General features: G+C 45.8%; 1 long non-coding RNA gene across 1 annotated transcript in view; it reads right to left on the bottom strand.

The window, feature by feature from the left end:
- The window catches only part of LOC144161847 (uncharacterized), a 47,026-nt gene that overhangs the window by 21,221 nt on the left and 278 nt on the right, over positions 1-25,527 (bottom strand). The window contains exons 2-4 of the long non-coding RNA XR_013320504.1: positions 5,237-5,410; positions 3,859-4,001; positions 1,701-1,771 (exon numbers count right to left, since the gene is read on the bottom strand). This is a non-coding gene — a long non-coding RNA (uncharacterized LOC144161847). The remainder of the gene's footprint in view (positions 1-1,700; positions 1,772-3,858; positions 4,002-5,236; positions 5,411-25,527) is intronic.

The following is a 25,527-nucleotide window of genomic DNA, read 5'->3' as shown; positions in this document are numbered from 1 at the left end:
ACCAACGACCAGCCGATGCCTCCAGGGCAACCGACAGGACACGGGTCAACACGAACTCGTCCGAAGCACCCGACGCCGTCTTGTAAACACTGAGATCGCTCAGGAAGTCCGCCACGGTCTTGGGGTCATCGTAGCCCGTGAACCGTGGCACCGCAATGCTTGGCTGGAACGATGGCCCATGCTCGGACCCACCGCCTTCTAGCCCGAGACCCGCCAGCCGGTTCGTGAGGTTCTCGCAGAGGTCCATGATCGGGCGGAGCACGCTGACGAGCCCAGTGGCGTCCGCATCCCCTGCGGGCTCACGCGGAGCAACCAAGGGGCGCCGACGGGTAGAAGCTCCACGGCCAGGCATGTCCCTGGGAAGAAATGCTCTCGCGAGCCGCGAAGCGAACACGGGAAGAAAAAATGGTTATAAACAACAGAAGCCACTACAAAGGCGCCTCAAATCACGAGGAGGGCTACCGAAAAATTCCGAGAGCCCCTCAAAAACGCCAACGTAATTCGCCCCGCAAAATGCCCACCGCGGAACACCAAAACAAGGAAGAAGACCACAATGCCCTTCCCAGGAACCACGGCCGGCCCCACGTTCAGGGCGCCAAATGTGGTACCGGGGTTCTTGCACCCGGCCGCGGTTCCCCAGAAAGACACTGAGCCCCCTCGATCACACCTTTACTTGGAGTCCCGCTCCGCCAAGGTCCACTGCTCAGCCGATCCGGCTGCACACACGTAGCCCGGCCGAGTCCGCCATGTTCCCTCCTATCTCATCTCGCGCCACATCTTCATACTCCGCGGGAACATGTCCATCGCGCGGGATTGTCCACCGCCACTATTGCCGGATTACCACAAGTTTCAGTTCAAAAAATAGGTTCGGAATTTTACGACAGTCCTTCCCATAAGCTAATTTCCGGAATGTTCCGAGCATATGCTTAATTATCTCCTGAATGGGCGTCTCGTCATGTTTGTGCCCGCAGAATCCCTGGAAGTTGCGCGTGCAGGTGACGTGTGCGTAAATGTCACCCCGATCTCTTTATCTTGTAAAGAAATGTAATTTCTTGGTGCGGACTGACCGGTTAGGCGCTGCTTGCGCGCTTCGGGGACTGTGTGCTTTTTATGTGTCGAGTTCATAGTAGAACAAGAGTCCTCTAATGCTTTTCGAAAAGCATTGAAGGACTCAGGTAGTACTATATATATGCCCGTATAAACAAAGTGTTTACTGCGCTCCATAGTATCTTCTTTCTGTTTCGTGCATTGTCGTGCATTGTCGTGCATTTTCGTGCATTGTCACGCCAGAAAGTATAATCCCTACAGTTTAAAATGCAAAAGGCACCACCATTATCATCATCACCATCATCATCATCAACAACAATAGCAACAGCAATAAAAACATCCTATTTATGCCCAGAGCAGGATGAAGACCTCTTTTATAGACCTCCAACCACTCCGGTACTGCGCTGCTTGATTCCATCCTATACCGTCCACATTTTCTTATTTTGTCCCTCCATCGGGATATTGGCCTTCCCCTTCTTATAGTCCCGTCTCTTGGTTTTCACTCTGTTACTCTGGTAGTCCATCGGTTGCCATTTCGTGTAACTACATAGCCAGACCAAGCTCATTTTTTAAAATTTCAGTTATGACATCATCTACTGCAAAAGTATGAGAAAAGTGTGCGAAAGTATGCAAAAGTATGACGCAGTAAATACCTTTTTCATCATAAACATCCATGTGTGACGGTTTCTCTGGAACAATAGATCCCATAAGCTTCTTACTGTACCTGTGAAAGACAAACATATGCGGCTGGACAAAATTCACAAGCTTTTTCAAAAGACGTATGAGCTATTGATTATGCAAGGTGGATGATTAGCGAAGCTCTTTAGCACATAGCATAGAAGCGCCACAGAATTTAGGTAAAAGGTACGAGGAAAATTGATTTCTCTTGAGCATTCAAGGTGGGTATGCTTAATAAAGGCACATACATAAGGCGCCCACCGGTTATTTTGACGGTACTGACCTTGAAAATGGCGCGTGTTGTTGCATAACCTACTCAAACTGTGCATCCAAGTATTGAAACGTACCAGCGCGAGGTTTATTTTATGGTCTGACCTTGAAAATGGGGCCCATTGTAAAATAATCGGCTGAAGCGGCATGGTCAAGTGATTAGCACTGTAAACTTGAGGTTGTAGTGTTTTAAGCGGCGTGTTGCTTTGGTGGTGGCGACGTGCTGATAACACACACACGCGCGCGCGCACGCACACACGCGCGCGCACACACACACACACGCACACAGAGGGACGTTCGTTTTCCAACTCCTCGTGTTTCCATGGCACGTTGAATCTCGAGAGGCTTTGTTTTTAGTCATGAAAAACACGTGGAACCCTTGCCATATGAGCTTTGCATGCTTGTGGTGTTCGCATCTGGAATTATCCGCTCCCATTAACAAAAGAAGTACACTAACACAGTTACGCCATGTTATGGGATTGCATTACGGATAATGGGCGTATGTATATTTTCTAACGTTTTTGTCGTACTTCGCATCTCTTTTCTTTTCCACCCACACTTCATCTTTGTTCTGAAGTTGAACGGTATTACATCTTTTAGTTGAATTGCATGTTTTCAAACTCTGTATTGTGGGATTACTTTGGCTTGATGTAGCACAGGTTATGTTCCTGAGCTCACCCAAATAAAGGGGTACAAACACCGGAGCACTGTAAAAAAATACAGCTCCTTGAATTCCGATGCGTATTATTTCACTGGAAACTTGCCGTAGACTCGAATCGCTTCCCGAAACCCGTGGCTACTTGTCGTAGTGGTAATTTTCATTCCTTGTATTTAACGCAAGTGTTCGCGTCTACCAATCTGTTAACATTTTTTCCCACCCACTATAAACGATTGCACCAATACACAAGAACAATTTCTGATGTTTCTTGATTTGTTAGTAGCTATTGTTTTCTGGTGTCTGGTGGCCAGTGTTTTTACTTTTGTTGTTTTCCATTTCTGCGGTATGTATTGCGATGGGACAATATAGCCTTCTTTTGTCGTGTACCACCTTTTGTAAGTGCTACCCTGTACTACCTTCCTGTTGGATGTACGCATCTTGTGCGATGAACAGCCTTATAGCACGAAGGCGACGGCGTTAGACCTAGAGCTCCCACACTCGCTTGTCTGGATCTGCCCGCCATATTCGGGAGCCGCCTTCTAAACGCCCGCTCTGACTGGTCTCTTCAATCAGGCGTTTCACCTAATAAAGAGGTTCCGCCCGCCTGTCATCGGTCTACGGTTTAAGCCAGCGTCCTTCAGGACGTAACAGTATTACCAGAGTCCTTCAGTGCTGTAAAGCATTGAAGGACTCTGATATTACGTAGAACGTAATACAGTTACAGTATCATCGGTGATGTCCGCACTTTGATCACCTCTCCCTTGGGTGTCTTTCTTAGGTTTTTAGGGAACCGGCTTGCCTCTCTGCATGTGTCGTCTACTTTTTAGCGCCTGCACGGTTGGGGGATAAAGTTCCTTGCAAAATGCGAAAGCTCGTGCCATGCGCTTACAGCTATCTCTGCTATATCTGTTATCATTGTTTGGATCCGTTAAAAACGCGTGAAGATCTCCGCTCAATGCGTGCTGAAAAACTGAATATTCTACCAGGCACGACGGCGCTCGCTGCATTCGCCGTGATGACACGTTTGGGTATGTTAAGGGTTGGAAAAAAGAAGGGATGTCTATAAAGGATTACATAATCGCATTACACACTCTATAATGCGATTGTTAGTAAGGTGTGCATTGGAAAAAAAAATTCCCCGAATATTTTCATCGCGGCTTGCGGGTACTCTCAAAGTCGATGTTGATGAATACACTGAAACTTACTCATGTCCGTTTTCTGTGTAATTTCTTTGAAAATGCACTACCGTTCCAGTCACAGTTTCCACTTTATCAAGCTTGCACTTGATGTCTTTGGCAGCCTTATTTCCGAAAAGCGTCCATTTGTAGCCCATGGTTTTTGTCATAAACTGTAAAGTGAAAGCTTTAGTCACAAAACCGCCGTCTAGTGGCAATGCAGTGCGAAACATATGTGGAATGTGAACTACATCACCACTGTCGGTTATAAAATTCTGGAGTTTGTGGAAATGCACATTGCTATTTATACTACGTTTTTTCAAGAATTTACCGCTCCCAAAATCAACGCAAAGAAATTAAAATGCGCAGAAAATGCAGTTATTCCTAAAGCATTAGGACTGACTGCAAATAATCTTTTCCGAAGCTATGCACCACTCGACTCACAAAAGCCAAGCAAAATTAGGAACTAATTTCTAATGAGTTGTACTAGCTAATTAAAATAAATTCTCGAACGGGTGGCTGCGCTTGTGATGTTTCAAGAAGAATTTAAGGAAGCGACGTTTTTTTTTTTTAAATATGCAGTTCCAGTCAACGTGAAAGTTGTCAGAAGTGCGGAGCAGGGATTCGGCAGTGATTCCCTTGTGCTATTTTGTGAGCACCTTGTGTTTATCTTCTGTTTTCTTTTCGTTTTCTGTGTTTTGCTTTTCCTTTTGTGTGTGTTGTTTTTTCTTTTTCCGTGTTTAGGTTTTCGTGTTCTGTGTTTTGCTTTCGTTTATCTGGTGTAATCAGCTTAGGCCCAATAATCCCTCAAATTGCACGATTCCTGGCCAGTCTCCCACATGGGTATGCGCCGCAAAGGGGGGAACAACAATAATCTGAGAATGATGCTAGGACTGCGATTGTCTTTTCAAGTGCTTTCGTTTTTCGGGGGCACGAAGAGGCTGGGCCACTGCCATAGGGATGTGTGTCACGCCGTCCACTCATTTGCTGCAATTCGGATCAGGTTGACATTTGTTCAATTTTCCCACTCCTATTTCTTTCTTTTCTGTTTCTTGAGCTTACTGACTAAATAATTTCTACTGCCACCCTTATTTTGTCCTACGTACCTAACTGGTCTAAAACAAATTCAACTCGGCAAATCCCCCTATGTGCATAATTTGACTTGCGTGACGACCAAAGACATTAGACGGACGACATCCCGCGACCCTAAAGGGCTCCACACTTAAAACAATACCATTCTTGAAATCGTATCGCTGACACAGTACACCCCAGAAAACAGTAGGTGCCATAAAGGGGAACAAAATGAGTGACCTGTGAGTAAGAACTCACAGTTATGCTAATTGACGTTCTTAATAGGAACATATTTATCCAGGCTAAGTGTACAACAAAATTAATAACGACCACTTACGTCTAGGACTTTGTCTCCCTGGGCCTCTACGTTGTCCTTCTGTATTGTAACGTGGATATAGACTAGTATTAAACAATTCTTCAGCACTGTTAGTTGCATGGTGTTTTAACAGATAATTCTTCAACAGGTAGACGATGGTTCTTGCATAGAAACAAGTAAAATATGTGCGAAGAGCTGGAAATAATTTAAGGCAAAACCTTAGCTCATAACCATAAGAGCACAGCACAAAAATGCGAATGCCGAATGACTACGTTAGCCTGCATCCTGTAAACCAGTTTACCAAGCACCTAATTACGACAAAACGAGACAGTAGGACGTAAATAATTTTATGGCGTTTTTTGCAAGAAACCGTTTTAAGCAACTGCGAAACGTAATTCTTGTTGCACAAAAATGACCCTACCAAAGATTTGGTGATAGCCCCAGAACAGTATTTGCAGTTGTAAAGCATACAAACATTGAATATGAGAGAGTTGCAATAATGATGGTGATGATTATGATGCTTAGCGGCTTCCCCTTTGTAACGGGGTGGCGTTGCACAACGACCGTTGTCGTAAAACCACTGTACAATCTCCTTGCCATGAAAAAAAGAAAAAGAAACCCTTTATCGTATATTTGTGTTGGTCTGACTTCATAGTTCGGATGCCTTCCTAGCTTATTATCTGTTCTTTTTCCACCCACATTCTAACCTTCTTTTACTAACCTTTACTGCTTTCCAACTCACTTTTCCCTTAATCTTAAAGTCAGGGGCTTCCTGAAGCTGGATCTCTCCCTCACTGAGGACTGGACGCATACCATTGCACTCCGTTACAATTAGTCGCATGGTTTCCGGATCGCTGCCGCAGCCTGCACACAGTTCTTCCTGTACCTGCTCGTGGATAAGCGTTTTTGTTCGCAAGCAACCCGCCCACGCTTCAAAAAGGAATGCACTCCCTTTGGTATTATCAAAGAACTTTTCCCTCGGGATCTCCTGCTTCCAGATTCGGTAGATATCCAAGGACTTCTTTGCGCCCGTTCTTTTTTCCCAGTTCGCTGCCTTCGATTCCTTCACTTCATTTTTATTGCCTTGGTCGTTTCCCCTGCACTTCCAGGTTTCATGTACTTTGCCCTAAGCCTTCTGGTTCTTTTACTCCGCTGTGTGTCCATGCTTTTCATGTAAACATACCCTAACACTTTGGCCGCCCATCTCTGGTCATCAATATTTCTAAGCCGTTCTTCAAAACATATTTTGCTCTGTGCTTCTCTTACTTGAAAGGAGGCCCATCCCATGTCTCCCTGCACTGCCTCATTTGTTGTTTTACTGTGTGCTCCTAATGCCAATCGACCTACCGCCCTCTGATTTACTTCTAGCCCTGATTGAATCTCTGATTTGACACACACTATTGGGTTTTAAAAGGTGAGTGCCCGTACCATTAAACCCTTACAGATTCCTCTCACTACTTCAAATTTGATATAAATTGTAGCAGTAGCTTGCATACGTTGCTCTTGCTCTTGCTGCAGGCTATTTCTGCATACGCTGCCACTTGTTATGTTCTCTGTTCTTTGGTTTTACGTTATATTGTTTTCTTTTTCAGCCAATATTATGGGCGCAAAAGTGTCAAGCAAATTCTTTAGGTCTTGCGAGCTATATTCCCAATTTATCTGATTGTTTAACGATTGTACAACGCGGTATGGCTGTAGGTTGTATTTATTGTTTTTTCCCTTCGTTGCAGCTAATTACTGGTTGTAATGCGTTTTGTATTTTTGTCAGTACTTTTGTATAATGTTGTCTTGCCCCCATCCCCCCTATGTAATACCCTCGCCTAGAGGGTCTTACTCTGAATGAATGAATGAATATCCCCATAGTGCTCTGTGCTTCATGATAGGTCTGTGCTTCATGATAGGGGAGTTTCTTTTGCCTTTCATTCTGAAATGCTCTTCATAAGTTTTTAGATACGCCTGACCTTCGTTTATTCATATGCCAGATATTTGTACTTCGTTATCGGTGGTATTGCTGCTTGTTAAACAAATACCGATTCGTTACGGGCGTCGTCATTAAAAACCAGACCTCCCGACTTTGCTGGGCTAAACTCTAACCTCAGTTCAGTGGTTTCTTCACATATATGTGAGCTGTTGCAGGCACTGTTCGCTATCCGCTAGTAGTACTATGTCATCTGCATATATCAGTCCCGGGGTTTGTTGTTTCACTTTTTGTCCTTTGCGACTATGACATAATTTGACTGTCTTCGAGCGTTCTTTCTCTTCTCGCCATGTACAGCATGACCAGCAAGGAAGACAATAGACAACCCTGCTTTAAACCTCTATTTGAAACTACCGGTTCGGCGCACTTTTGGTCCTCCCAGGTAATCTGCACCACGGTCTCATAGTAAATTCTCTGCTACAGCTGTATAAAATCCTGGCCTAATCCCTCACGCTCAAGTATTATCCATAGAGTATTCTCTATCTACATTGTCGTATACTCCCTTTACACCCAGAAATACTATCCATAACTGTCGCTTTTGAGCCATTGACACATCTAGCATTGGGTTAGGACAAATAAATTGTCCTCTAAGCGTCTGTTTCGTCTGAATCCATCTTGTAGTTCTCCCAGTATGCTGTTCCCCTCTATCCACGCCTGTAGTTCCGCTTTTATGGCTTGCATTGCCTGCCTGTATGCCACTGAGGTAACTGTAATAGACCTGTACGAATCGGCATCAGCCTTGTCTCCTTTACCAGTATATATCATCTTCATCCTGCTCTTACACCAATTATCCGGTACTTGCCTAGTTTTTATCCCATTTGCGATTGCTCGAATCAGTTGTGCCTTGCTTTTTGGACCCAGTAGGTTGACCAGCCGTATAGGAATTTCAACCGTCCCTGTTGCCTTATTAGCTGGAACATTTTTTTGGCTTTTTTTCCAGTCTAGATTCTCCAACTTTAGCTCTCTCTCTGTACACACCTCACTTGCCCCACTCCCTAAATGCTGTAGTCCTCTCTCCGTTCTTCTGAACTTCTCTTGTATCATTGAGCGCATGTGAAATACCGCCTCTTCCCCTTTCGTACCTGACCTTCCCCTTTTATGACATTACGTTGTACTTCTTCGGTCTTTTTCATTAATTCCTTTACATGGTTTCAAATCTTTCTCGGCGCGCCTTTATCCTGGCCTGTATATTCGAGACCCATCGCTCACTTTATCGTTTGAGTTTTTGGTGTATACAAGTTTTTGCACTTCCAGATTATGTAGGCGGTACAAATTCCACTTCAAAGTTATTTCCTCTGTATGCATTCCCATTCGCTTGGCCTCCCTGTGCTCTCTCGATGCTCGCTGTCTTTGTGTTATAGCTTTCTTGATATCCTTGTCCCACCAGCTTCTTAGCTTTCATATCCTTTACAGTGGTTGCGCTAATTTTTGTTCCTTATTTTTCCTTGAATAAAATCAATTCGATCACTGTATTCCCAACCTTCGTAGGCTGCCTCTCGGTTTCCGACTCCAAGCTTTCCGCAATAGTAGCTATCCGCTGTTAGTTTAATGTCAAGTCGTGAACCGCCTTTTCCGGGTTCGGATCTTTAATTTTTCCAAAAGTCACAGTTATCCGTTTGCGGTCAGTTCCTAAGCTGTGGGCACCTATTTTACCTATTTCCATTAGAGTCAATTTTTCACACACTCCTTACGATATGAGGCTGTAGTCTATACTGGTCTGCTTTCCCCCTCGTTCTCAAGTAATTTTTCCCTAACATTTATTTTCTTTTGTTTACCACAATAAGATTATGTACTTGACACATATCTAGTACAAGTTTACCATCGCGGTCTGTGTATCCGTCTACGTCCTCAATCTGGGAGTTCGTATTTCCCACTAGAATCACCTCTCCCGATTGTCTTAACTGATCGGATTCCCGCTTAATGCAGCTTACCAGATTTCCCTTCCTTTCTTTAAACTCACTTTCGTCCCCTGACCACACATAGCCGACTCCCAAGAGCGTTTCCCTTCCCGCTATCGTGCCCTTAACCCACATATATTCTTCGCAGTTTCCGTTTATTCTGTGCCAATTGGTTCCTCGTGGAATATGAATGCCGACTCCTCCCCCTTTTCTAGTACCTACTGCTCTATTGCATTACTACTCTATTCTATTAAATATTCATGCACTACTGGTGGCCCATCTAAATATCGAAAAAAAAACTTTCTGTAAAGGCATACACTTCGTTTTTTAGATGCGAAGCATCTCTTGCTCGGCGGGATGTCCCGCGTCCGTGCCCCGTCCGCAGTGCCTCTGATGATGATTGTGGCCGGATGCCCCTAGGGATTGGGCAACCAAAGAATCCATCACGAGATAGAATTCGCGTTCAACCACCGTAGTCATCTTCCCGTAGGGGAACCACTGAAGAAGAAGAAGGAGAAGAAGACAAAGCTGCGAAGAGGAGGGCGTGTACGTTGCTCTCAGGCGGTGCACCAACATCAACAACCTTTACCTCACCAACGCTGACGGAGACTACGGATTCTACCACAGAGACGACAACATCGACACGAACATGATGGACGAGTTTCGGCGCCTCGAGAACCACCGCCTACTCATCGTAACACAACAGTACTTGCGTGCCTTTGCCACCGGTGTGGACCCGGGCGTGGAATTCCCTCTGGCGTTACTAAACACCAGATACTCAACATAACGGCAGCACAATGGAACCACACGGAACACCTATGATGCTTCGCATCCGCATCAGGGTTCCCCACGGGAAGATGGTGTAATTTTTTTAACTGGCTGTGGACCTCTAAACGTATTAGCTGAAGAGCTAACAACGTTAGCTAAAGAGCAGCGCCCCCGCGCGGCGCTGCGAGCTTAGTGTTTTGTGCAGGCCACGGCCGGGCTAGAGAGGGAGCGGCGCGCGCTGTCATACGGCCTTCGCAAGGGGCCTAGTTCCTGCCTGCGGCCGCTGCGAGGAGCTGGCGCTGCGGGCCAACCCTGAGGACGCGCTCGTCTCCCACTCCGCGCGCGGGCGAGCTATGCGCGGCCTCTGCTCTTCTTTTCTTTATTTTTCACTACAATCACCGCTACTGGCGCACGCAGAAGGGGGGTTAAAGGGGGCCGGGTAGGAAGAACCAAACGAAGACTCCGTGCCCATCACCGAATAATGGTTTCTGATCTTCGGCTGATTATTTGTGTCGCACGCTACGCACCAGCCATACGCGACTTCGATGTATGTTCTCAAAGCGGCGATGAGCCATTTTGAAATTTCTCTAAAGATATTAATGAAATAATTACAAAATTCGACAAAACGTGGAATCGCCCTAAATTTTTAGTGCATCGTGAATAAATTACAAGCTTTGGCTTTTTTTCTGTTGTGTGGTTTAATTTTTGTGTACTTTTTTGGTCTTTCACGCTGCCCTCCCTGCCCCCCCTCCCCCTTTTGTGAACTTAAATCCTAAGTACGCCGCTGTCGTGGGCGCCCGCCATCGGGTGCAACAAACAGAATTGCTGCAAAATTTTGCTCTCAGCGCAGCGTGATTGATTCGCCTTGGCTAGTTTCAATGTTTGGGTTTCATATGCAGGTTGAAGTACTTAGCGGCGTTCTGTAATTGTCATAGGTTACGACTTAAAACTTGCAGAGCGTTAGTTAAGAAATTTTTAAAAACGCATGCCGAAGAAAAAGCATCGGGGATAATCTGTGAACTGAAAGGCACCAGGCAAACTGGAAACGAGTTTATTTGGAGAGAAGCAATGAGACCTTACTGTATTATGCACAACAGCATAGGAGCTTGTCAGAAGCTAGCAAGTAAACATTCGGTAATTACCCCTAAAAAGTTTGCAATACATTGAAGTAAACAGTAAAAAGCACAATTGCACCATTTGAACACATAAATAATGGCGTTCCCCAGTTCGAGCACCAGAAAAATCATCTTCGGCGTGACAAAACAGTCCTGCACAAAAGAAACGTTGTTCGAGCTGGAGAAGCTTCACAGTCGGAAGTGCTTCCTCGACGGCTTATGTGTATAGTTCATGCGCTTTTCATTGTCGTCGGTGACTCGAGTGGAGTGATTCACTAAAAGGATCCTGAAGAATTTGTCAGCAATCAAACTTGCTGACCGTCTTCCGTGACTATTGTCAACACTTTCGGGGCAGTTCAGCAGAGGTACGTCCAGATGCGGTTCTACGAGCAGCTGTAGAACTTCGAGAACATGCGTGCGTGGCAGGTGTTTTGCTATTTTCTCGAAGAATGTGAGGATCCCGTTTAAAAGTGCAAGGAACTCTGGCCTCGGGTAGGCAAGCCCGCTTCTGTCCTGGCCTCTCAAAAGCGCGTACAGTGGCTGATCTTTGTCGCTTGTAGTGAGGAGCATGGCGCAAGATTCGCACCCGAAGTCAGTGATCAGTTTCGCGATGTAACCGCCGACGTAGGCCAAACCAAAGCATGTCACAGACAGCGGGAGAGCAGAAGTACATTCCCTAAGCTCTTTCAGGTCGTCAGAGAATGTCACCGACAGGCTACTGACCAACTTGTCAACATCAGTGTCGCACGTCACGACTTCAGGTGGCCTTGCGAACTTGGATTTTACAATTTGGTCCAAAGCAGCCGTCACAGCCCGGGCGTCGAGCATGTCGTTTCTACCGCACATGTACCTGACTCTGCCGAATACTGCTTCTATGGGGTCGCTGTTTAGCTTCCTTGTTAGCACGTAGTTGATGCCTTGGGTTAGGAGGTATCGAGTTGTTTCCACTGTTGACTTTGTAGTGAAAAGCAGGGCCTCGAACGTTTCGCCGGTGAAAGCGCCGTTCCCAGAGGCGACTGAGCTTGCTTGTACTTTCTTTACATAACACGTGAAGTCATTTTCTAGCCACAACAGCCGGCCATCGTCCACGTCTGCAATGGGTGCCTTCTGCCCCGTTCCCCCGAAAGAGGTGTCGTGCATATCAAACCAATCTTTCATTGTCCTCATGAAGCACGGTGGAACTTGCTCGCCTAAATGCGGAGAGTGCAGGGTCATTGCGGGAGTTTTCTTCGAGGTGTTCCAGTGCTGCACAAACCTGTGGGGAGAAGATCTGAACCGCACGAAGTACATTCATCTTCTCCAGGTTTGTAGGGTAGACGTGCTTCCTCGTCAAATTCCTGGCAAGCTTGATTGTCATATTCTTCTGGTGCTCGTAAAGCTCTTGTACGAAGGTGCCACTAATCACACCTGAGCCATCCGTAAGCTGTCGCTCCAGGAACTGGTTGCGCACATTCTTCAGGACGTGGCAAGGATCGAAGCTGAGCAGAATGATGCGGCTGTCATCGTGTGGGTGCCTCACGACTGTTTGCAGAGAGCCACTCCCCAAGTGTTTAAACAAGGTGACGTTGGCTGAGTAATTGTCAGTCACAATGCGGGTCACAACGAAGCCACACAATTCCACCGCAGCGATCACCTCTTTTGTCCACGTGAACAGGTCCCTGCCGCTCAGCTGTTTTGTGAAGTAATACGAACAGGGAATTTTGTACTTGCTTGACACGCCTTGCAATACAAAGCACAAAACTCTGTTCGCGAGCACTTCCTTCGAGCTGCTGGGCGTATCACCGCCGGGCTTGTCTTTAAGGCCAAACACAGCGTCGGCCTTCCTGTCATAGATGCACTTGGGTCTGATGCTTGCTTCATCGATTATCAAGGAGGCCATATGCTGCTTGCTGCTCAGCATCGACGCCTCGGAAACGAGCCTTTCCTTCATCGCGGCGCTCATTCCGGATGTCGTCGGGGATGGACCCATGTACCTCTGTAGAGTACACTTTGCAGGCAAGGTTAAAAGGCCCGACGTGCGAGCGTAGTCATATCGACCTTTTTTTCGATATCGACCTTTTTCGATATCGACCTTTTTTTCATAACGACCTTTTTTTCCCCTCGCTCAGCGTCTGCCACAATTTCCTCAAGTGCAGCCAAGTGCCTGTTTGCACGGTACGCCTCGCTTGCCTTTTGTTCAGCTCTCAGCAGAGACAGAGACTTCTGACTTTGAGAACGGTGATAGGCAACTTGAGAACGCAGTCTTCCAACCATAGAAAGGTACCGACTTGCTCGCTGTGCATCATTGTTAGTGGTCTGGGTGGAAACATTTGCAGACGGCTTGTCGAAACTCTCCGGAGCATCCAAATCCGCAGGTAGTTCCTCTGGCTCTGCCTTCCGCTTAGTTGGTTTGCGAGGGGGCAAAGATTGTCTTACGACTGGTTCTTTCCGGGGCTTCTTCGCACTTGGCGCCAAGTATGCGGGATAATCTTCAAAGACAGTTGGCACGGCTCCGGGAAGCAGCTTTCTTATCCTGCAGTCAGGAGCGTAATCGATCTGACGGAAGTGCCTGCTGAATACGACAGTCGATGGCGACTTGTCGTTTATTACGAGGTTCTGCCTTGAAATGTTCCGCTGCCATTTTGAGCACAGTTCTTGATCCACAGGGAACTGGTGGAACGAAACCCCCGGCGTTTTCCCGGCACGCGATTTGCAGTACGGGACACAACAGTACACCATCACGGCACCGGTCGAAGCATATACACTGAATTCACTTTACTATGTTGAACAACATGCAGCGCACTGCGATGAATTTCTGAAAACTCACGCCTTCAGCCTCTCTCAGACCGAAGAAAAGTAAGACGATGTGATTGCTGTTAAATCACAGAAGCACAAACGCTGCGAAAACAGCCCGCACGCGCGTCGAAAGCAGCCTGCAAATGCAAGCGCGCAAGTGCCAAGCAAGGGTTGGCTCGCGTAGCCCCCATGCGGAGAGCGGCGGAACTGTACGTCGAGACTCCTCCCCTTTGTTTTCGCCGCCGCTGCGGAGGCCGTATGAAAGCGCGCGCCGCTCGCTCTCTAGCCCGGCCGTGTGCAGGCCTGACGCAGTCGCGGGTGGCTACGGAAAAAAAGTCAGGGAAGCTTGCACTCACGGTCAAGGCTTGAATGGCGAAGCTGTTGTAGGTGAGCATTGCCGGACACATACGTAAGTGTCAGTATCATCGTTTATTTCCATAGTTGCGGTGCTAGTAATCGTCGTCATATGCACCGAAGACGTCGTCGTCTTCGTCGCAGCGAGCAGTGGATGCAAAGTCATCCTCAGCATTGTAGACTTTTTTTCGCTTCGTGGTTTTGCCACGCGGCATATAAGAGGCGTAAGAAAGGAAGAGCGAAGGAAGTAGGAGAACAAGAGAAAGAGAGTAAAGTGGGAAAGCCAGAGAGAGGGGCTGCAAAAAGCACAGATAGTCACGAAACCAATAAGATGTCGAGTCCACGGGTATGCATGTAGTCCAGTTACGTGCAGAAAGTCCCATCATCGACCTACAGTATCTATCTTCCTGCACCCAGCGATTGTAGTCATCCGGTTTATTCCATTGGAGACCTACATTACTGAGGACGTCGTCTCGAGCTGTCCTTGTTCCCGCACACGTCGACAAAAAATTTTGGCATCTTTTGTCCCGGACACCTGGGACAAGTTTCTGGATCTTCTGGTGAGGGTCCCCAAGTCCAAACGACTCAAGGTGTGAGGGCCACCTTAGCCCGAAGCCTCCTGAGAGAAACTTCCTCCCACCAGCTGAACTGGCGAAGCTTGAACGAAGTCGCGCAAGGCTGGAACCATAGTGGAGCTACAGGATTTCTTTATTCGTGAGCACTTAAGAACACATCACCACGCATTTGTACAAGTTTGAAATTGTTTATTTACACGTTCCGTCGTTGCTTTGCACTTTGCTAGTAGTAGTCATCGTCATATGCATCGATATCGTCGTGTTCCTCATGCCAAGCGAGCGGCCAGCCGCCGTTGCAGCCGTGAAGAAGTCCAGAAGCCGTAGGCTAACGTAACTGTTTACTTCATAGCTAAAGATGAGCCGCGGCCAAAGAACAATGCCCCGACGGGCGAGGTAACAGTACAGGACTCGAGCAATGTGACAGCATGGATTCACTGCTCAAGCAGGAATGTGTTATAGCGCTTGCGGGGCTCTATTTATACCCAAAAGCGGTAACGGTCAAAACGCCAACAAGCGGCAACATGCCACGAACGTCACAGACACACACAACGCTCTTTCCAGAGTTCGTGAGCAGTCGATAGCATCGGCGCACGTTGAGTCCGAGAGAGGGGAGAGAGGAGGACTCTGCTGCGATTGCGGGGCCTCTGTGTCCTTGAAGCGCGTTGAGACGTGGCTCGCCGGGCCGGCAACCGTCGAAGTTTGAAACGTGCCGAAAGCGAAGCGTCTGGCCCGGGCTTGTCGAGGCATGAAAATGAGTCACCGACACGGTGGGACTTGTCTGAAAGGCGCACGTAGTGGCTTCGCCGCACAGCCGAGGAGTGATGCGGGGAAGTACGGCGGCGGGCCGATTCGTAACAATAGGTACAGGACATCACAATTATACTTCGTATGATCACATGTTAGGTTCTAATACTCACGCTGGTGAAACGGCGTTTCAGATCACTCCAATTTAGTGTAAGAGCCTTTAAGGATCGGAAACAAGGAAAACACGCGGCGAGCGCGTAAAATAGGAGGTGCCAAAGGTAGGACATACGTGAAAATAAATAGAACAATTTTTACCACTTACGTTTCGGCAAGTAGACCTGCCTTCATGAGAGTAGGTTACCGACTGACGGTGCACTGGTATACATACGACCGAAAGAGCAAGGGGCGTGATCGTAGGGAAGGAATTGTACAGATCGGCGTAGTATGAAAAACAGCGAGTTATAAAAAAAAGTTCTCAAAAGAGTGATTCCGAAGTAAAGGTGTTCGACTGCGTGCTACAACGGGGCGGTAACGTAGAAAAGTGTCTCGAGGGAGGGATTGTCTATTTATTTGGGAAGGAATTGTGAGAGCAAAGGGGGGTTATGCCTACACGGAATGAAAAAATTGGGAGGTTTAAGCTTATATAGGTGCACGTAAATCTATGATGAGTTCGGGGGAATGGCAAAGATATAATCACAATAAATACACAAAACAAGGTACTGCAAGTATGTGTCAATGGTTACCGCTTTAGAAGCTGGTCGAGAGTTACAATCAGCAGTTCGCGGCAGTACAAGCTAACAAAAGAACGTCAAGAAGACAAGTCAACACACACATATATATAGACCGATTTGCACCACACGTGCTACGGAACATGGGACAGTTTAAAATGAACACTAGGAACTAATACAGGGTAATACCCTGGTTACACTAGGGTCCGAATGTCATTTTAATCAAATGTCATTTGACTCAAATGGGGTGCTTCGAATTACATTCGGAATCCGCCGTGACTGGCTAAACTACGATTTCGATGGCATTTGAAAGCTTTCACAATTGCTCGCCGTGCTGTAGTGGCGCTGTTGACGCCCCGTTTTGTTTTCGTACAATAATGCAACAATCAAATTTAGGAGCAGTCCAAGGCAGTAAAATGATATCAAATTAGAACAGACACCAGTTTTGACTCTAGGGGTACGGCGCCGCATCTGGGATGGATCACTTACGCCCACTGATGTTGCAGGCTGCGGTCACCTGGGCTGTCTGCTCCTGGGTCCCCGGATCCTGCGAGCTGACTGCTTCCGACCGCCTGCCTCTTGCTTGGCCGACTTCAACCCTCCCGATGCCAAACTTCGACGAAACGAGCGCTTCAATCTGGCAACGCGGAACGTCCATATCAGCACGTGACGTCACCGGGGAAGCATATAAACGCCAGCCATCAGCCGCCTACTTTGGGTACGGCGCCGCATCTGGGATGGATCACTTACGCCCACTGATGTTGCAGGCTGCGGTCACCTGGGCTGTCTGCTCCTGGGTCCCCGGATCCTGCGAGCTGACTGCTTCCGACCGCCTGCCTCTTGCTTGGCCGACTTCAACCCTCCCGATGCCAAACTTCGACGAAACGAGCGCTTCAATCTGGCAACGCGGAACGTCCATATCAGCACGTGACGTCACCGGGGAAGCATATAAACGCCAGCCATCAGCCGCCTACTTTGGGTACGGCGCCGCATCTGGGATGGATCACTTACGCCCACTGATGTTGCAGGTTAGTTACATGAAGGGTGCTTCCTGTACCAAGTGTAGTCATCCATGTCTTATTGCGGTGTCGTGCCCACCAGAGTTTTGCGACATTTTGAAGCGATTACTGCGTGTATCTTACCTGTGTTCTGACGTCTTGAAAACATTGCTCATGCTTTCGGGCGATGTCGAATCGAACCCGGGGCCAATGAGCAAAGCCGAAGCTGATGCCTTTACTTCAGCATTAGAATCATTGAAAAAACTTGAAACTGACCACGCTGCGATGTCAGCTGATATGAAGCGGCTAAGCGGCGAGCAAGAAACTGCTAAAAATGAAATCAAATTACTGAACGCTAAAATCGCTGCCCTGGAGGCAATGCTAGCTTTGCGAAAGAACAGCGAAGGACCCAGTGAAAATGCTCTGCTTAAAGTATCCGATCGGCTGACTGAAATCACTTCTAGATGTGACGATGCTGAAAATAGGCAACGTCGTTCAAATCTTCTTTTCTTTGGGATTGACGATAGCGATGCGGAGGAATGGGACGAGGCAGAGGAGAAAATAATTACCTTCTGCTCTGAACGACTGGAAGTTCAGACGACCAGTCAGCAGTTTGAACGCGTCCACAGGCTCGGCAAGTTTACAGAGGGTAAAACTAGACCCATTATCGCAAAACTAACTTTCTTCAAAGACAAACAACAGATATTGTCCTCTGCAAAAAAACTAAAAGGAACGACTTTTTCCATAGGCGAAGATTTTTCGCTGGCGACGCGACAGGCTAGGCGCAAATTGGTGGGGTTTGCCAAGACCCAAAACAAGCCATTCATAGTAAAAGTTGACCGCCTGCACATTGATAAAAAAACTTACGTCTATGACATCAACACTGATGCAGTTGTACTAACAAGTACATAGCTAGATCTGAACAAGTGCATGCAAGATCCGAATGAAATTCCACTTCAAACCGTTCCAACATTATCGATATCATCTACTAATATACGTAGTCTAATGCCGAAACGGGATCTAGTCTGCTCGTTCCTAGACGACAGTGAATGCGACATTCTTGCCCTTACCGAAACATGGCTTTACCCTGATATCACTGATACTGAAATTTTTCCTGATCATAATGACTTCCACATTTACCGAAACGACCGTAAAAATCGACGTGGCGGAGGTGTACTTCTTGCAATAAAAAAGACTGTGCAATCATATGCAATAAATGTACACTCTGACATAGAAATTATCTGGGTAGCCTGTGTTACCAAGTTCACCACCTTACTTATCGGCAATTGCTACCGTCCACCTGATTGTAGCCATTCATTTGTTGACGACTTGCGCAGTAGCTTAACCGAGGCCACAAAGTTATGTCGCTCCGGTGCCATTTACATTTTCGGTGACTTCAATTTTCCCGCAATAGATTGGAATCAGTTGTCTTCCTCTTGCAGCTCTTCTACAGAATTCATCAATCTTGCCTTAGATTTTAACTTATTTCAAATTGTGAATCAACCTACGCGTGGTTCCAACATCCTCGACCTAATTCTTACGACGGCTCCTGAAACGGTAGGTCCCGTACAGCACATAGATGGTTTCAGCGACCACAGCCTCCTTCAAGTAACCCTCAACATTCCGCTACCGTTCTCCGGTACTGACCACAAAAAAATTCGCGATTATAGCAAAGCCAACTACAACCAAATTAACGCCGAACTCGAAACATTTTACACTGACACATTCCTACCATTTTTCGACCATCGTTCAGTAAATGATAACTGGGTGCTGTACAGAGATAAATTATGTGCTTTGACTAATCAGTATGTGCCGCTCATCAAAGTAAAAAATGATAAATCGAACCCCTGGTTCACGAAATCTCTCCGGCAGCTTAGAAATAAAAAGAAACGTTTATACCGCGCAGCTAAATGCCATAACACGCCTTCTGCATGGCAAGCATATAGAAACTTCATGAAAAACTACTGTTCCTCCGTACAGGCTGCCAAACATAAATATTACTCTGTCGATTTACCGTCCATTTTGAAATCAAATTCTAAAAAGTTCTGGTCCCTTATTTCCCCTGAACATGATGGCCAAGAAATATCCCTGCTAGACGATGACTATGTTCCCCTCTCAGATAGTCATTGCACATCAGCATTTAACGCATTTTTCTCATCTGTTTTCACCCTCGAAGACCATACTAACGTACCATACGTTCCAGAACTGGACACCGCATACATGGAACCAATTGAAATAACTGCCGAAGGTATTTCGCATCTAGTTAATAACCTCAAACTGTCCACTTCAGCAGGTATTGACAATATAAATTCTAAAATTCTTAAAAACACCGCCTCTGTTTCTGTTAACATTTTGTATCACCTTTTCAAGCAATCCTTAGCGACAGGTCAACTCCCCTCCGACTGGAAAATTGGTAAAATAGTGCCTGTTTTTAAATCTGGTAATAAGCATTCACCCGAAAGTTACCGTCCAATTTCTCTAACTTGTATCTGCTGCAAAATTCTTGAACATATAATTGCTTCGCATGTTTTCCGACACTTAGAATCTAATAAGTTCTTCTTTCACAACCAACACGGATTTAGGAAAGGTTTCTCTTGCGAAACGCAGCTTCTAGAACTAACAACAGAATTGCACTCCAACATGAACAATAACCTTCAGACTGACTGTATTTTTCTCGATTTTTCCAAAGCCTTCGATCGTGTAGCGCATTTCCGTCTAATTTCTAAATTGTCTGCCCTCCGATTGGACTCTTTAACCCTATCTTGGCTTCGTAACTTTCTTTTATTTCGACAGCAGTTTACTGTAATTAACAATTCCCCCTCCTCTCTTTCCCCCGTAACTTCTGGCGTACCACAAGGGTGCGTTCTCGGCCCTCTTCTGTTCTTAATCTATATAAATGATCTGCCAAGTAACGTTTCATCCTGCATGCGAATTTTTGCAGACGATTGCATAATTTATCGTCCTATATCCTCCCCCGATGACCACTTAGCACTGCAAAACGACCTTCATCAAATTAATGACTGGTGCAAAAAATGGCTAATGTCACTGAATAAGGAAAAATGCCACATAATCTCCTTTACGCGCAAGCAAAACATTTCTAACTATCGCTATACTATCAATAACCACCCACTGTCACAGGCATCTTCCTATAAGTACCTTGGAATCTATCGTCTCACCACATTGCCACCATAAGCGCAAAAGCTTCCAAATCTTTAGGATATCTTCACCGTAATTTACATAGCTGTTCCCCTCACGTCCGTCAACTAGCGTATCAAACCTTCGTCCGCCCACAGCTAGAATTTGCCGCTTCTATATGGTCCCCTCCCCACAACTACTTAATTAATATGCTAGAAGCGATTCAGAATAGGGCGGCCCGTTTCATTTCACGCAATCATGACTACCACAGCAGCGTAACTCAAATTAAGCACAACCTTTCACTTCAACCGCTCAGCACTCGCCGCGACATTTCCCTTCTCTGCCTCTTTCACAAATACGTATACAGCAATAGACAAACCCCACTTCACCTTGATGTTCCTTCCGTTACTTCACGTAGGTTGCATAATCACCTCAGTTTCACGCGGTTATATGGCTCAACTGATTCGTTCAACTCATCTGCTCTCCCTCGCGCCATACGTTTGTGGAATGATCTTCCAGACAGCATCGCATCAGTATCAGACAACAATACTTTCCGTCAATTACTGCTCACTCACTTTTTACAATAAGGTCTTGCCACTGTTTTCGCATTTTTTTTTCTGCCGTGTCCTGTATCCCTTTTTTTTGCCTCCAATTTTTTTTTCTCTGCTGGAAGACCAAAACAATCTGTCTTAGCTTGGGCTTTCTATTTTTCTTTCTTTCTTTTTTTTTTGCCAGTGTCGCACTTTGTGCCTGAGTACGAACATTTCATGCCGACAATGTCTCTTTACGTGCGCAAGTATTGTTCTGCGTTTTTTCCTGTTATCTTTCCATTGTGCATACTCGAGACTGCAGAAACTGATTGGTGCTATTCGTCTGCGCATATTTGGGTATCTTTGGTTGTTCTCCTGTTTACCTACTAGCGTGTTAGCATTCAGTATACTTGCAATGTTTGTGCGCAGTTTACGTGTGTGCGATATGATATTGACTTTTCCTTTTCTTGTTATCGTTTTCGAACTTGCACGTGTATTGCGAACCTTGTCATAAGTTGTTCTGATGTTTTTTTAACACGTGATTTTGTGATGATTGATCTGTAACTTTTTCCTTTGTTACCCCCCTTACTCAATGCCCTGAACAGGGGCCTGTAAGGTATTTTAAATAAATAAATAAATAAATAAATAAATAATGTGGTGGCTGTTTGCGTAGTTTTATTTAATTTTTTTTGCATCGGATTCACTGGTTTTGAGAGTATGAAAATTAAATATGTTGATTTCATACTTTAAGTAAATGATCAGTGAACAAAGTTCTACAAACAAAAATATTTTGTTTGTTTTACGTACGGAAGTATTATATTTCTTATTGCCGATCGAAGACGCTGCGTGCGAGAGTGCCATAAATGGCATTTGAAATCCCAAAGGTCTCCCTCGGTGCTCATTTGCTCGAATGTCATTTGAGCCGAATGGCATTTCAAAGCCTGGTGTAGCAGCCCAACTTGGAATTTGAGTCAAATGTCATTTGGCTCAAATGACATTCGGGTGCTAGTGTAACAGGGGTATAAAGAAACCCACACAAACAGATACGCCAGTCCAGATGAAACGCACAGAGTGGAAAGCTCCGAAGTAAACTATAAGAACGCAGCCTTCCGCTGAAAGCTTAAAGCGCCTGTATTATCTGGCCAGATATGGCTCGTGAAGCCATTATGTTATAGGTACACAATGATAACCAAATTACCGACTCATTATAGCAGATGTTGCGAAATGATTGCCGGGCGAATTCAGTACATGCGCATACCACTTTATTGACAGATCGGTAACCGGGGTGTGGGATGTAAAAAATAAATAAAAGAATAACTTAAAAAACAAAGAAGGTAAGGGCGGAAATCCGAATCGGGGGTTAGTTCCCTCTAAATTTATTGATACAAACAACGAGAGAGAGAGAGGGAATAAATTTAACGGAAAACGGTGGTTAGCCGAGCCATCGCGCTGCTTGCTTCGCCACATGATAGAACAAAAATAAAAAAATATATCAAAATGAAAAGATGTCGGATGATGCGCGAAAACATCTGTCACATACAAAATGCTCTTCACAAAATTCTGTCCAGTTGTGTGCTCCGAAGAAACACCAAGAGAGCTTTGGTTGCACGTGCAGCCTGTCTGGGACCCGACAAAAGATCCAAAACAGTCCTGAACACACGCCCCGAAACAAGAGGCCTGCAGAAAGATATGATTTTCTGTCTTTAAACTTATAAATAAGATTCACGAATTTCTCGGTCATGACGCCTTTTAAAACCTGACTCCAGAATTCTGGATGTAGGATATTAAAATCAATGGCCAGGTGTGCTCACCTGCCTAGACATAGGTAAAGAAAGGTGCGGGAGAGCGTTTAGTATTGAATCAAGTATTTAAGGGTGTTTGTTTTAGTTGGGCCGGTGTATTGCCAGCCGCAGATGGTGGATTCCAGAAGGTATACAGCGTTGGCGATGTCACAGTTAGTTACTTGTAGATTTGTAGATTCACGTAGTAGTCTCGCGACCTTCTGGCTGTGCTCTGTGTGGTGGAAATGTTTGGACACACCTTGCTACGCGGTTTTCCGAAAGGAATGCAACCAGCGAATTGCCTTTGGGTGACGCGTGATAAAGTGAGGAAGTTGCCCATGCTCTTATTGCCTGTGTAAGCAATACGCGGTGGTTCTGGAAATGCATTTTTAGGCATTCGCTGAATATTGTAATGTTTTCTGAGTACTTCTGACACATTTGGAGGCAAATCTGAGGCAGTTATAAAATAAGGTTTGCTGGCACACTAGGGGCCGTCGCTTGTTTACGAAGAATTTTGGTTCGGTTGAATTGTTCGGCTTGTAAAATAGCACCATCGGTTAACTGCTCTACATTGTTTATTCAAATTTGCGGTTTCAAGTTCCCAACAGTAAGAATCAGAATTTGCCTGGTTTGCACTAATTCGCCTAGAAGAGCCAACCTGACTATAAGGTCCTGAAGTCTTGGCGTGCATGCATGGCTACTGCGGAAACGGAAGTGCTGCCACATACCTGTCGGTTCCTTAGAAAAGCCAGTTTGAAGACTTCACTTACAGAGGGTGACGGGGCGTAAGGATTAGAAAGCAACTTTCGTGTTAACGCTCCACAGCGGAGGGTACCAGAAACAAGCGCGGCCTCATGTAAGTCAAATACAGTTGAACTTGAACCTCGGGACTGTAGTGACAGGCAAGAGACGTAGCATTACCATACGCCAACGTCGGGTGAAGCTCTGCTTTTGAAAACCTTTAAGTATGAACAAGACGGCCCCAAGAGGAGAAAAAAAAGACAATACGATCGCGCCACTTTTGTGACTCCGTAGTGGGTGCTTCAGAATGAAATGGAGGACTTTATTGCGGCAATGAGGGCGGGTGGCCATGTTAATTGTGGGATTTGGGAGTAAGGGTGTGGGAAGATGGTTCAAGTAAATTTTTTTCGCGGTGCTAGGGAGTTCATTTGAGCACGTCAGGCCGCGTTCCTGAAAAAGTCCTCGGGGCGAATAGGACTTTTTAGTTGCTTCATATGAGAAAGCGGTATACGTCTTCCCATCACGACACGTACAAAGAAGAATTTACCTGCTACATGTGCGTGTCATGCTGGTCTCGCGAAGTTGCTGTTGTGCGATTTGCACTTTCTCAGAAAGCAGGTCAGAATTTCCTGCGTAGGGTAACCAAGGAACAACAAAGGAAAGGGAAAAAAGGGTGCAAGCAGGGCACAGCAGACACGCTATCTATTGTAAGTACGACCGCTGGAAGCCATAATGATCTCCATTCAATGCATGTAGCCGGAGTTGGGTGCCCCAAGTAATTTTGTTTCAGTTTCTGCAAGTTATTAAATACACTCTCGTAGCGGCTTCACTGGATGACATAGGAGCACTGTGCCATCTACGAGGCAATTTTTATAATTTATTACCTACATGGTTAAAAAGAACTGAGAATTGGGCTTGTTGCTATAGGTTAATTATGGGGACACCGCAAAACAAAATTTGGACAAGAAAGACCATGGGACAAAGCGCTACTAGCAACTGAAACGTTTAATCGTAAAAACACACAAATATATACACACTCAAAGCAACCGTCATCACAACATGTACAGTACAATCTACCATCTCGCACAGTCGCGGGGAACCACAACCAAAGCAACAACCAAAGACCGCACGTGTACAAACCCCGGAAGACGACATCTTTATCAGCCTTTTTACAAGAGAGCAAACTCAGCGTCTGATTACAAGACAGATGGTTGGATGGCACAGCTATTTCCTTCTTTTTTATGTAAAATGCTTCAGTTATCTCTCTTGTTGCCCGCTTTCGGTGTTTGTCAAGATTCAAGAATGATGGTGTGTGGCAGCACCGGATGGCACGTGCATTCTTCGTGGTTGTGGTTGTCATCAGTGAACGTGAGTGGCAACTCCATGGTTGTTGAATAAATATCAAGGAATGGGTATTCTGGCATGCCTGTCCAATGACCAATACGACCGCGCAGAAGCAGAGCGAAACTCTGTTAGCATATTTTTATGCCAAATCGTTTCAACGTTATTGAGGACCATGAAGACAATTGTTACTGGTTACTACTGACATTGTATTCTTTCGGCTGAACGGTCCCTGTGTCAAAGGCTATGTGGGCAGGTAGTATTAAGATGCGTGCTTCGTCGACGACACGTACATAAATCATAAATGTCCACTATTTGCCTTTTTTAATGAGCCAGGCAAAGAAAACCCTACTCTTCCCCAACTGCTGTCAGTTTGGCATGATTGCTTTCGCCTTTTGATATACTGTCGCGGCTTTCACTACCGTATCTAGCACAATGTCTTGTATTAGGTGTTCTCAAAATCTTGTTATAACCGGTTCATTGTCAGTGAGCGTAGTGATTCTTACTGCTGCGTCAATTTTTTCTAAAATTAGGCACGGACAAATAATTACCTGTATATTTCACGCGCTGAGCGCAGCGAGGGGCATGTTATTTCATTTACAATAGCTGAAAACATGTTTTATGAAGTACCTTTGTATACAAGACGTTCTATCCCTTTTTCGCTTCATAATTTTGCCCGGTTAGTGGTTGAACAAAACTTTGCCTAGCTTACAGTGGCTTCACATATTGAAATATGTCTTCCCTTTGCTGTGCCTGGTGGCGTAGTGGCAAGGCGTTGTGCTGCTGAGTTGAAGGTCCCGGTGCATGCTTTTCAGATGGAGACGAAAAGCAAGAATGCCCGTTTGTCGAGG

Source organism: Haemaphysalis longicornis, unplaced genomic scaffold (assembly GCF_048455015.1).
Source record: "Haemaphysalis longicornis isolate Haplotype H1 unplaced genomic scaffold, Haemaphysalis longicornis Haplotype H1 scaffold_12, whole genome shotgun sequence".
NCBI lineage: Eukaryota > Metazoa > Arthropoda > Arachnida > Ixodida > Ixodidae > Haemaphysalis > Haemaphysalis longicornis.
This window is presented reverse-complemented; position numbering and strand designations above follow the sequence as displayed.